The 12,852-nt window shown below is 43.7% G+C and overlaps 1 protein-coding gene across 1 annotated transcript in view; it reads left to right on the forward strand.

Moving 5' to 3' along the window:
• Positions 1–8,530: 8,530 nt before the first annotated feature.
• Positions 8,531–12,852, forward strand: part of katnal1 (katanin p60 subunit A-like 1) — a 42,022-nt gene continuing 37,700 nt past the window's right edge. The window contains exon 1 of the mRNA XM_067985990.1: positions 8,531–8,689. The gene's annotated coding sequence lies outside the window, so the exon portion shown is untranslated. The remainder of the gene's footprint in view (positions 8,690–12,852) is intronic.

Below are 12,852 nucleotides of genomic sequence, written 5' to 3' on the forward strand. Positions count from 1 at the left end.
CTGGCTACGACTGGATAGATAAGAATGGAACCAGGCGAGCGCAGTCCCATCCAGCTGGACGACAGAGGAGAGGCGTTGGAGGAAAATGGTGTGGTCAACCGTGTTGAAGGCTGCAGACAGGTCCAAAATGTTACAAACTGAGTTGATTTGTGCTAAGAAGCATGGGTAAAACCTAGTGCCATTTTGCTATGTGTGCCAACACCTATCTGCAGCTGAACTAATATTCCTCTGACAGTTTATATGGTGGTGGGGAGAATGTGCATGTTGCAGACTGAAAAGCTGTATGAGTGGACTTTCAACCAATATTCAGAAAAATCAAATTTGCTTACCATTCTCTATCATATCATTCAGGATAGCAATAACTCTGAAAATTCTGCCATCTAACATCTCAATGCTACTTTTATGTTTGTAGAACTTATTAGCACATAACAAGAGGGAGCTAAATTGCATAGGAGGAGGGCCCCACAACTTTGAACCCTTACATGGTTTTGAAGAGGCCACTCTGCAAATCCTGGGGGTGGAGAGAATAGAGTGAGTGGGGCAAGGTGAAGCCAGAGGCCTCAGTCAAGCTCAAAGCTAGTATGATAGTACTATTATTCTTTTCTGTAATTCTTTGTCAACCCGCTCTCTCACTCCCTCACATGCATACGCTCCAGTATACCTCAATAACAGTATATAGCCATGTACAGTATTTGAAGAGGTTTCTTGCAGTCACCATTCTAACATTTGTTGCTCCTTTGTTTCGATAGGTGTCCCTGCATCATTCATCCCATGTATTGAGGATCTAGAGTCAATTTAAGGAGGGTGCACTGGTTGAATCAGAGAACATGGGTGAGCAGGAGCATGTGTTGGTGGCAGTGGAAGAACAGGAATCTGTTAGCAGGAAGTCTCACATCCTTCCTCAGCTGCAGAGACCTGGAATTCAAATCTCACAGAGCTTCCATTTCAAATAAGCCTGTTACTTGATCACCAACATTTTATGAGGTCATTTCAGACTGTGAGAAAAACCCTGCAAGGTCTGATGGCAACTGAGATGGAATCTGCGATCTGCATCTATGTAGTTGTGCAAAACTCCTTTTCTGAACTTCTGTCCACCGTAGAGCAAATGGTGACTCCAGTGGTAAGGGTCCTTTGCATAGTCGGAATATCTCGTAGCAATGTTTACCTTTCTGCTATGGAGGTCTTTTTTTAAATTCACTCTTGGGATGTCACTGGCAAGGCCAGCATTTTGAGGACGTTACCGCCCCGTATTAATGCCAGGCGAAGGAAGTCAAAATCGACCCCACTACGTCTAACTATTATACAGTTATATAACATAAACCAGCTAATGCTGAGATACTGTGATATACTTCAACAACATTGATACCTCTAATGTTTTAATCTCTATAGGGCTGATTTTAACTTGCTGTTCCTGGCGTAAATAGGGCAGTGGCAGCCTGAAAATGGCGCTGGGTTACTTATCACCTTGTTCACACTTGCTCGCTGCTGCCATCTTATGTACGGTCCTGAGATGGACGGCCGGAGTACTCACCTGTTTCAGGTGGGAGTCCATTTGTAATATGCAAATTGGGGTCCTATGATGTACATAGGACCCTAATTGCAATTTTGAGGTGCAAAGGGATCGCTGGAGGCCACTCAGAAAATGGCCCATGAAATGTTTAATTTTTTTTCTGTTGGGGCCCGGAAGAGGTGAAAGGAGACATTTCGGCCATTGGAGGGGCGCGTGGGGGGCCCCACTTGTGCATCCAGGCCCGAATTCCTGAAGACAAAACCAGGCACATTTCACAAATCGGTTCCCTGGAGCAGTGAGCCTCCACTGCTACATCCATGCTACAGTATGTCGGGAGCCTGAGATGCGCCCCTAGTGTCATAGATGGCCACTAGGAATATTTAAATTAAGAACCTCCCACAACCCCATATACTCTGGTGAGATCAGTGTGGAAATTATTGGCAGGCCGATCTTGGCACTTACACCAGGATCAAAGGCCCAGAGATTTTCAGGTCCCATTTCACAATCTCATATGAGACTCTAACGCCGTCTCAAGCATCTTTTTTGTTTTAATTTCAGATTTCCAGCATTCGCAATTGTTTTCAATTTAAAGTGCCCGTCATGTTCATAGTCCCTAAAGTCATAGACTTTACAGACCCTATTAAAGCAGACCTCTTATTCACAAAACCGTTGAGCTGGTCTGCACCTGGCAGAACAGCTGCTGTCTCTTTCCTATGTCATTTATGGCCTGTTCCCTTGCTGTTCAATAGGATTATACTCCCCCTAGTGGCACAACTGTTGCCTTGTGAGGCTGGACAAATCGGTTACTTTAGCTTACAGCTAAAAAGAAAGAGACAGAAGTTAAGAGATGCTATGATAAGAAATAAGTGTAAAAGTTCTGACTGCTTCAGCATGAAAGAAAGCTTTGTTTGTTGTAATTATTGCTGCTATTGAACTTATTAAATGATGTATTCACTAAAAGTTTGGTGTCAGTAAAGTTTTTCAGTATTTGTGCTTTTATCCTCTTAAGGTGGAAATTTCAATCAGTGTAAACGTGTGCAACTATGTGTAATAGGCGACTGGGGACTGGGACTTTGTGCGGACATTAGTTTCGGCAGATCCCTACTTGAATTATGCTGCACATAAATTTCAGTCTGGTCTTACTTGCCAGCATAAACTGCTCTTGCACAAAATGTGTGAGAATGTAATTTCAATAAGAAATTTGATGTTGCTTCAGAAACACCTTCACTGTTTACAAAACGTTGAGGTTGAAGATCAGCCATGATCTGATTGAATGGCGGAGCAGGCTCGAGGGGCCTTATGGCCTACTCCTGCTCCTATTTCTTATGTTCTTATGGAACTAACAATCATGTGCACAATGCAATGGCTGCAACTCCATCGCATATACTATCCTCTGCACTATCTCAACTGCCATGGATGCATATTCTCTGATTTTCTGATACCTATTCTGTACCATCAGAAATAAAGACGGTCATTTTAACCTAAACCGCCCAGCGGGAAACTGACGGGATTGGATTGGCCACCTGTTTTACACCCCGCCCGATATTACTTCCCATTAAAATCAATGGAAAGTTTAAACCAGGCAAGGTATGAAATGGGCGGATGATCCAATTCTGTCAGTTTCCCGTTGGGTGGGTTAGGTTAAAATTACCTCAAATCATCTGGACACAAAGTGGTAATAAATAAGTCAATGTAATAGCCCATAAGAGTGAAGTGTATGTGCCTTGTGCTTTTTTTACCCCAGTGCTTGTCCCCAATGACAGTAAATGGCGTGTGTCTTAAACATATTCTGCTACTCCTCCTAGGCAGGTGTAAGTGAGGTGGCTGGCTGTTGGGAGTCCATGGGAGCCTCTTGTGTACCTCCTTGTGCTGGGTCTTGAGTTGAGTAGAAAGGGCCTATACTCTCTGAAGTTTAGAAGAATGAGAGGTGATCTCATTGAAACATATTAGATTCTGAGGGGGCTTGACAGGGTTGAGGCTGAGAGGTTGTTTCCCTTGGCTGGAGAGTCTAGAACTAGGGGGCATAGTCGCAGGATAAGGGGTCAGCCATTTAAGACTGAGATGAGGAGGCATTTCTTCACTCAGAAGGTTGTGAATCTTTGGAATTCTCTACACCAGAGGGCTGTGGATGCTGAGTCGTTGAGTATATTCAAGGCTGAGATAGATAAATCTTTGGACTCTAGGGGAATCAAGGGATACAGGGATCGGGCAGGAAAGTGGAGTTGAGATTGAAGATCAGCCATGATCTGATTGAATGGCGGAGCAGGCTCGAGGGACCGTATGGCCTACTCCTGCTCCTATTTCTTATGTTCTTATGTTGAGATGGTCCTGCAACTGGCTCTCCCATGTCTGCTGCTGCAGTGACTGCCTGGTCCTGCCTATTTTTTCAGTACATGAAAAAGAAAAATTTGAAAGGGTATGGTGAAATAGCAGGTTAATGAGACTAAAGTCACCACCCCACGATGGGTGGGAGGGGGTCGGGGATGGGGGTTAAAGAGTTAAATTCAAGGAATGCGACCCCAACCCGCCATGCACTCGCGTACCATCTTTTTTACGGCGGCGGATACCGGGGCGTCCGATTATCCCACCATGGAGAGGCAGGACACTTAATTAATATATTTAAATCAGGCTCCCACATTGCAATTGGAAACCTAATTTAAAGTTTACTGCTGGTGCATGGATTTCCCAGGGGTTGGGAAAGGGAGGCGGGAGCTGTCGGCTCCACAAGGTAAGTGCCTCCTTCAGCACTTCTGGTGGGCCAGGAGGAGCAGGAGTGCTCCTACCAGCCCCTCAAGCTTCCCCCTCCTGATTGCGGGCTTCTCCCCGATCATGGGACTCTCCCCCCAGCCCTGATCACGGGCCCCTCCCCCATGCCCTGATTGCGGTGCTCACCCCCTAGCCCCGAACGCGGTGAAGCATGGTGAAGCAGGACCAGCAAATGTGCTGTAGATTTGAGCCTGAAGCCTCTACAACAGCAATGTGAGCATTCATAAAAGAAATCCCCATTGTGTGGAGGACCTCTGTCACTGGGGGTTTCACTGCAAATACTCGAGTTGCCACGTGCTTCCTGGTAGGCTGCATTTCCGATAGGCGGTCATGCACTTGGGGGGGGGAGACCAAAACTAGAGGTCATAATTATAAGATAGTCACCAATAAACCCAATAGGGAATTCAGAAGAAACTTCTTTACCCAGAGAGTGGTTAGAACGTGGAAGTCACTACTACAAGGAGTAGTTGAGGCAAATTGAATAGATACATTTAAGGGGAAGCTAGATAAGCACACGAGGGAGAAAGGAATAGAAGGGTATGTTGATAGGGTTAGATGAAGTAGAGATGGAGGAGGCTCGTGTGGAGCATAAACGTCGGCATGGACCAGTTGGGCTGAATGGCCTGTTTCTGTGCTGTAAATTCTATGTAATTCTATGACCATATAGATGTGGGCAGTGGATGCATCCAGAGTCACCATCAGACAGACCTTGTGATGTACAGTATCAATTGACTCTGAAAATGATTATGCTCATACAGCAACCTTCTCTTGCATTTCGGGCCACGAGCCCGAATCACTGTGCTCCGCAACTAAGGAAAGACATGAATTGGCCCTTCGGCCAGCCAATTTCTGCTTCTGCACTGCCACCACATGTCCCTCTTAATTCATGCTCTGCAGTTCACACAAGGTTCCCTTCTCGAACTAATTACTGTATCTAAATATCTGGAATGGATGTACTTGTGCTGGTGTTTGGACAGGTGGAGTGAGTGACATAGGGTGCTAGCTTCTTCCATTTTCATGGGTATGTGGAAACTTCTTGGGAAATGCCTATAGAAACAGAAAAGGAACATATGATAGATTGCTGGCTGCACGACACTCCTCAAACATTGCTTATAGATCAATATATGGTGTGTCATTGTAGTGTATATACTTGAGTGCATGCTTGTATGAGAGTGAATAGGGGGAGAAGAACCAAGGATGGTACTAGCTCTCAGCTTAGGGGTGCCTTTGGCTTCAAGTTTCCCTACTACCTACATGATCTTGGTGCTAATTGAATCCACAGAAGCCTCCTTGAAGATTAGCAAAGGCCATAAACTAGGGGACCTTCTGACGTCTGCATTTCTCTCTCCTATTATGAGCCATTATTGTGAATTGTACCAATCCCACTATCCTCAATTTAGTTTTCCATGAATTTTATTTTCTATCTTTGAAAAGTATGTGAACTCTTAGCTTAAAGTCATGCTGAAAGATTCATCACATGCGTTAGTAATAATGGAATTTGGGACTAGGACTTTAATGTATCCAATGCATATATTTACTGATATCTTAGTTTCTTGAACAAAATATAAATTATAACAGTTTGGAAAAAAAATTCTTTACAAAATTTGTTCAGAATCCCAACTGTGAATGTCAATTCTGTTGGGTAATAGCAAATGTCTTGCAAAATGTAAGAATTATAACTTCAGCAATCATATATAACTTATTGTTTATGTATATACCTTTCAAAGGGCATTAAGCAAACATGGCAGAGTATAATGTTCTAACCTATGTTATTTACAGGAGTCAGTATCAGAGACATAAATAGGTGGATTAGGGAGATGTGGGGGTCGGGGGGCGATCTCTCTAATTCATGATCAATAGCCCTGCACTGCTGATACTAGTACCTATTCCTGTTCATCACTTAGCTTAGATGAAACTTACCAGTGCTGCCTGCATTTTGTGTGGAAGGTGATTTAATGTAAAAACTCTTGATGTAGTTCTAGATGCAGATGTGTTGTAAATGATTCAAGTGCAGAATATCCAATCTAGCATATGACCATTTATTTCTCTAAATGGATTCTTTTTTAAAACAAAAGGATAAAAAGAGAGATGATTTGGACATGTTTTAAAATACTTCATAAATAAGGGTAGTCATAGCCTTTTGACACTGTATAATTTTACACTATTTTGATATACGTGTCTAGTAGTAAGCTACAAGGCAGTAATTTAGTTACGTTTTGATGATGCTGTAATTGTGAGATCAGAACTCAAGTTATTTTTAAATGTTGACAGAATCCTGAAACTGAGCTAAAACCCCTGCCGGTTGTTTATTATTCATTATAATATATGTAATCATATGGTTTACTTTCAAATATTCTGTTTTGCCTTTTTATTAGCTGTAATGAAGCAGATAAGCTGCGCACAGTGAAGGAAGGTGATGAGGTGAGAGGACAATAGCATGATAGTGACATAGGAGGCAATTTTAAATCTACCCACCTGGCAGAAATCGGACAGGTGGGCAGTTAAAATTGCCCAGGTTACTTACTCGCCGGAAAGCTGTCAGGAACTCACCATTCCAAATTTTAACCTATTCTACTGAGCAGCTGGTAAGGACACCCACCCAAAACCGGCGGGTCCCTCTTTACATATCGGGATCCAACTGTAATTTTAACTGGTGGCTTGAGCGGGGAAGCTGCTGTAGCTTTCCCGCAAGGTGAAGGCAGCGGGAACAGGCCAGATGAGGGCTAAACAGGTTAATTTTTTATTTTCTTTGTTGGGATAGGAGGAGCAGCAGTGCGTCGCGAGAAGGCCAGGAAGGCCGACCCCACCACTTACTCTGTGTCGGCGGGCGGCTTCAGGGACATGCGATTTTCACTCCTTCCCGCCGGGAAGTCGGCCGGTGGAATTTAAATGAGGTCCAGGATTTAAAATAGCTAGAACTGATGTTGTTTTACTGATGAATCATTACGTTGCTGCAGACATGCCAGCATGCTGTATTTGATGCAAAGACTCTGAGTTTTTGAACTTTTCTTTGAGTTTCCAATATAAATCCCATACAAGCATGAAACATTTAGCTAATCCTGTCACCTCAGCCTTATTTCCATCTGATCCTGTTGTCTCAGTCCTATTCTGGCTTGATATGTGCCCCCTAAAAGTGATGATGATCCAAACAAATGTAGACACTGGGACAGACTGGGCTGGAGCAGAGCAAGAGGAGATGAAGCACCGGAACCCCAAAGCTCTTTCATAAGGTATTAAACTGAGTCAGAAGGTTATGGGTTCAAGTCTCACTCCATAGACTTGAGCACATAATCCAGGCTAACACTTCAGTGCAGTACTGAGGGAGTGCTGCACTGTTGGAGGTGCCGTCTTTCAGATGAAAGGTTAAACCGAGGCTCTGTCTGCCCTCTCAGGTGAACGTAAAAGATCCAACGCCACTATTTCGAAGAAGAGTATCCTGGCCAATATTTATCCCTCAACCAACATCATTAAAAAAGATTATCTGGCCATTATTTCATTACTATTTGTGGGACCATGCTGTCTGCAAATTGGCTGTGCGTTTCCCTACATTACAACAGTAACTACACTTCAAAAATACTTAATTGGCTGTAAAACGTCCCGAGGTCATGAGAGGCGCGATATAAATGCAAATTCTTTCTTAAACTAGCACTGGTGTATTTTGCGGGCAAACAGATCTACTTTTAATGAATCTCCTGCAAACTTAGTTTTACAGCAGGGCTTGGGTGAAATGACTAGGTACTAAAACTAGCTTGCCAAAATTATTCTTTCCTTTTTAAAATAATATTAATTCAATCCCCTATTATGTACAGATTACGAGAAAATAAATACTTTTGGCAGGAAAGCGAAGTGTATTCAGGACGTTTTACCAATACAAGATATTTTTGAGAAAAAAAAATCAAATGGCTCCTGCAGCAATCTTGAGGAGGAGGAGGAGGAGGAAGCAAAGTCTGTAATGAGGAGAAGAGGTGCTTAAGATCTGTTTCTATTAAGAGGAGGAGAAAGCACAAGATCTGTACTGATGGTTGCAAGGAGGACACAAGGCCAACATTTTTTTCATTGGTTGTACATTTTTGAAAGAATTGTGTAAAAATTACAAACGAATAAAAAAAGGAATGAGGTCTGAGAGAAGGTTCCTTGCCTAGGATCTACCATCAGACCCAGACTCAGACCTCCAGACCCAGACCTCCAGACCCACATCCCCTTTAAATAGTTCTAATCTGAGGATTTTATATACTTTCGAAAAATCCGCCCGCGCCTAATCACATCTCGCCCGCTGATTGGTCCATTTTCTCCGGCAGTGTTTGTGACGTGAGGAGGGTTCCACAGCTCGTGCTGTGTTAGCTGTCAATGGTAACGTCCGCTGCCGGGGTAACAGGATAACGGACTGGGAGCGGCCGAACATCCGCACCGCAGGTAACCATCACCGAGCACTGTCCTCTCCATCCTCCCCCTCCCCAGCCCTGGTCCGACGGTGCGGCATGGGTTGTCGGGGGCAGCCAGATGTGAGGCTGTAGCCTGCGGTCAGACTGGCTGGTGCCCAAACTCCAGCGTGGGCTGCCGAGTCGCGCCTCCCTCGCGCGGCCTAGTCGCCGCCTTGCAGGTTGGAAGTGGCTGCGGCGCGAAGGCTTGTGGGGATTGTGGTCCGATGAGGAGGTCCTCGCGCGCAGGGCAGGAGTGACGGGACTACAAATCCCATCATGCGTCGGCCGACTAGAGCGGCTGTAAACCGAGTAATTAATTTGCAATTGCTTACAATTTCTAAACAATAAAACTTAGGGAAAGGAGTTAAGAGTCCGAGGGTAATGTCGGGTGAGGTTTGAGGCGTTAGCTTGTCCTTTTGGTTTTGAAGACGCTAAGGACTGGACGGTTGTCCTGGGAGACGTGATGCATTAAGAGGCTTACGAGTCAAAAACATTCTCCGGTTTCAGAAAGCAGGCGAGCATCGAATTAAATGTGAAGCAATTTCAGAACTGTGATCAACTCCATTATAACATGCGAACGATGTTGAGGCTGGGGGAGGGGGAAATCTGGGTGTATTTTCTCTAAAGGGTGGCCAACTCGAATTCATACTTAAATTCACTATTATATATATGTATGAGATTGGTGAATTCCTCTGCATTTATTCCATCGACTGGGCTTCCCGTGAGATCCTTTGTCCATGATGAACTTAATTAGCAATTTTAAAAAAAAAATCAATAAATACCATAAATTAAACTAAAGAAAAAGGTATACTCTTAAGTACATAGACAATAAAGGAGAGGATGACAAACGGGAATGTGAAGAGGTTAGGAAAGAAGTCAAAAAAACAAATAGTGAAAGCAAAGAGGCACTACAAAATTACATTATCAAGGAATATAAAAAGAAATAGTAAAGTATTCTGCAGACATATAAATAACAAAAATATAAAGCAGAATAGGGACAGGGCCACTAAGGGATGCACAAGATAAACTCTCAGGTAACGACAGCAAAATTACAGAAATATTGAATAGTTGCTTTTGCCTCCGTTTTTTAAAATTTGTTCATGGGATGTGGGCGTCGCTGGCGAGGCCAGCATTTATTGCCCATCCCTAATTGCCCTTGAGAAGGTGGTGGTGAGCCGCCTTCTTGAACCGCTGCAGTCTGTGTGGTGAAGGTTCTCCCACAGTGCTGTTAGGAAGAGAGTTCCAGGACTTTGACCCAGCGACGATGAAGGAATGGCAATATATTTCGAAGTCTGGATGGTGTGTGACTTGGAGGGGAACGTGTAGGTGGTGTTCCCATTTGCCTGCTGCCTTTGTCCTTCTAGGTGGTAGAGGTCGAGGGTTTGGGAGGTGCTGTCGAAGAAGCCTCGGCAAGTTGCTGCAGTGCATCATAGAATCATAGAAGTTTACAACATGGAAACAGGCCCTTCGGCCCAACATGTCCATGTCGCCCAGTTTATACCACTACGCTAGTCCCAGTTGCCTGCACTTGGCCCATATCCCTCTATACCCATCTTACCCATGTAACTGTCCAAATGCTTTTTAAAAGACAAAATTGTACCCGCCTCTGGCAGCTCGTTCCAGACACTCACCACCCTTTGAGTGAAAAAATTGCCCCTCTGGACCCTTTTGTATCTCTCCCCTCTCACCTTAAATCTATGCCCCCTTGTTATAGACTCCCCTACCTTTGGGAAAAGATTTTGACTATCTACCTTATCTATGCCCCTCATTATTTCATAAACTTCTATAAGATCACCCCTAAACCACCTCCTCTCCAGGGAAAAAAGTCTCAGTCTATCCAACCTCTCCCTATAAGTCAAACCATCAAGTCCCGGCAGCATCCTAGTAAATCTTTTCTGCACTCTTTCTAGTTTAATAATATCCTTTCTATAATAGGGTGACCAGAATTGTACACAGTATTCCAAGTGTGGCCTAACTAATGTCTTGTACAACTTCAACAAGACATCCCAACTCCTGTATTCAATGTTCTGACCAATGAAACCAAGCATGCTGAATGCCTTCTTCACCACCCTATCCACCTGTGACTCCACTTTCAAGGAGCTATGAACCTGTACTCCTAGATCTCTTTGTTCTATAACTCTCCCCAACGCCCTACCATTAACGGAGTAGGTCCTGCCCGATTCGATCTACCAAAATGCATCACCTCACATTTATCTAAATTAAACTCCATCTGCCATTCATCGGCCCACTGGCCCAATTTATCAAGATCCCGTTGCAATCCTAGATAACCTTCTTCACTGTCCACAATTCCACCAATCTTGGTGTCATCTGCAAACTTACTAACCATGCCTCCTAAATTCTCATCCAAATCATTAATATAAATAACAAATAACAGCGGACCCAGCACCGATCCCTGAGGCATACCGCTGGTCACAGGCCTCCAGTTTGAAAAACAACCCTCTACAACCACCCTCTGTCTTCTGCCGTCAATCCAATTTTGTATCCAATTGGCTACCTCACCTTGGATCCCTGTGAGATCTAACCTTATGTAACAACCTACCATGCGGTACCTTGTCAAAGGCTTTGCTAAAGTCCATGTAGACCATGTCTACTGCACAGCCCTCATCTATCCTGTGAATGGTACACACTGCAGCCACAGTGCGCCGGTGGTGAAGGGAGTGAATGTTTAGGGTGGTGGATTGGGTGCCAATCAAGCGGGCTGCTTTGTCCTGGATGGTGTCGAGCTTCTTGAATGTTGTTGGAGCTGCACTGATCCAGGCAAGTGGAGAGTATTCCATCACACTCCTGAATTGTGCGTTGTAGATGATGGAAAGGCTTTGGGGAGTCAGGAGGTGAGTCACTCGCTGCAGAATACCCAGCCTCTTACCTGCTCTCATAGCCATAGTATTTATATGGCTGGTCCAGTTAAATTTCTGGTCAATGGTGACCCCCAGGATGTTGATGGTGGGGGATTCGGTTTACCAGGGAGACTAACAAGGTGGGCAGGACGTTAGAAGGAGAGATTGAAAAAGATCTTAAAACCTTTAAGATAGAAAGGGGGTGATAATTGATAAATTAATCAAACTTAGGGAGGATAAGACCCCCTGGTCTGGATGGATTGCATCTGCAATATTAAAAGAAGTTAGGGAGGAGTTAGCAGAGGCACTATTACATGTGTATATATAAAAATTCACTAAAAAAGGGAATAGTGCCAGAGGACTGGCGGACAGCTAATGTTATTCCTATATTTAAAAAGAGTGATTGAACAAGTCCAGGAAATTATAGACCAGTTAGCTTAATGTCGATGGTAGGCAAGATAATGGAATCTTTACTCAAAGATGTAATAGAAAGACATCTAGAGAACAAAAATATAATAAGGAATAGTCAGCATGCATTTCAGAAGGGGAAGTCATGCTTGACCAATCTTACTACTTCTTCAAAGAATTCAATAACAGAAAGCGTAGACAAGGGCAATGCAGTAGATGTAATATGTTTGGATTTTCAAAAGGCCTTTGATAAGGTAGACTCATGGCTAAGGTCAGAGCATATGGAGTCGGGGGACAGATAGCAGAATGGATAGTAAGTTGGCTACAAAACAGAAAATAGAGAGTAGGGGTTAAGGGTAGCTAGTCAGACTGGCAAAAGTCAGTCTGGGAAGTGGTGTTCCACGGGGATCGGTGCTGGGACCACAATTTTTCACAATTTACATAAACGATATGGATTCGGGAATCGGAAGTACAATTTCAAAATTTGCGGCCGACACCAAATTGGGGGGTGTAGTTAATACAAAGGAAGAATGCGTCAAAATGCAAAAAACATTAATAAACTTGCAGAATGACGTATAATTGGCAAATGAATTTCAGTATTGATAAGTGTGAGGTAGTGCATTTTGGTAGGAAGGATAAAGAGGCCACGTAATGCTTGGATATTAAGAGTCTAAACGGGTTAGAGGAGCAAAGGGATCTAGGGGTACAGATACACGAATCAGTAAAAGTAGCGATGCAGGTTAATAAGGCCATAAAAAAGGCAAATCAAGCAGTAGGGTTCATTTCTAGTGAGATAGAATTGAAAAGCAAAGAAGTTATGTTAAACTTGTATAGAACCTTGGTTAGATCATACTTGGAATATTGTGCACAGTTCTGGTCTCTATTATAA

This window comes from Heptranchias perlo, chromosome 6, assembly GCF_035084215.1.
Source record: "Heptranchias perlo isolate sHepPer1 chromosome 6, sHepPer1.hap1, whole genome shotgun sequence".
Lineage (NCBI taxonomy): Eukaryota > Metazoa > Chordata > Chondrichthyes > Hexanchiformes > Hexanchidae > Heptranchias > Heptranchias perlo.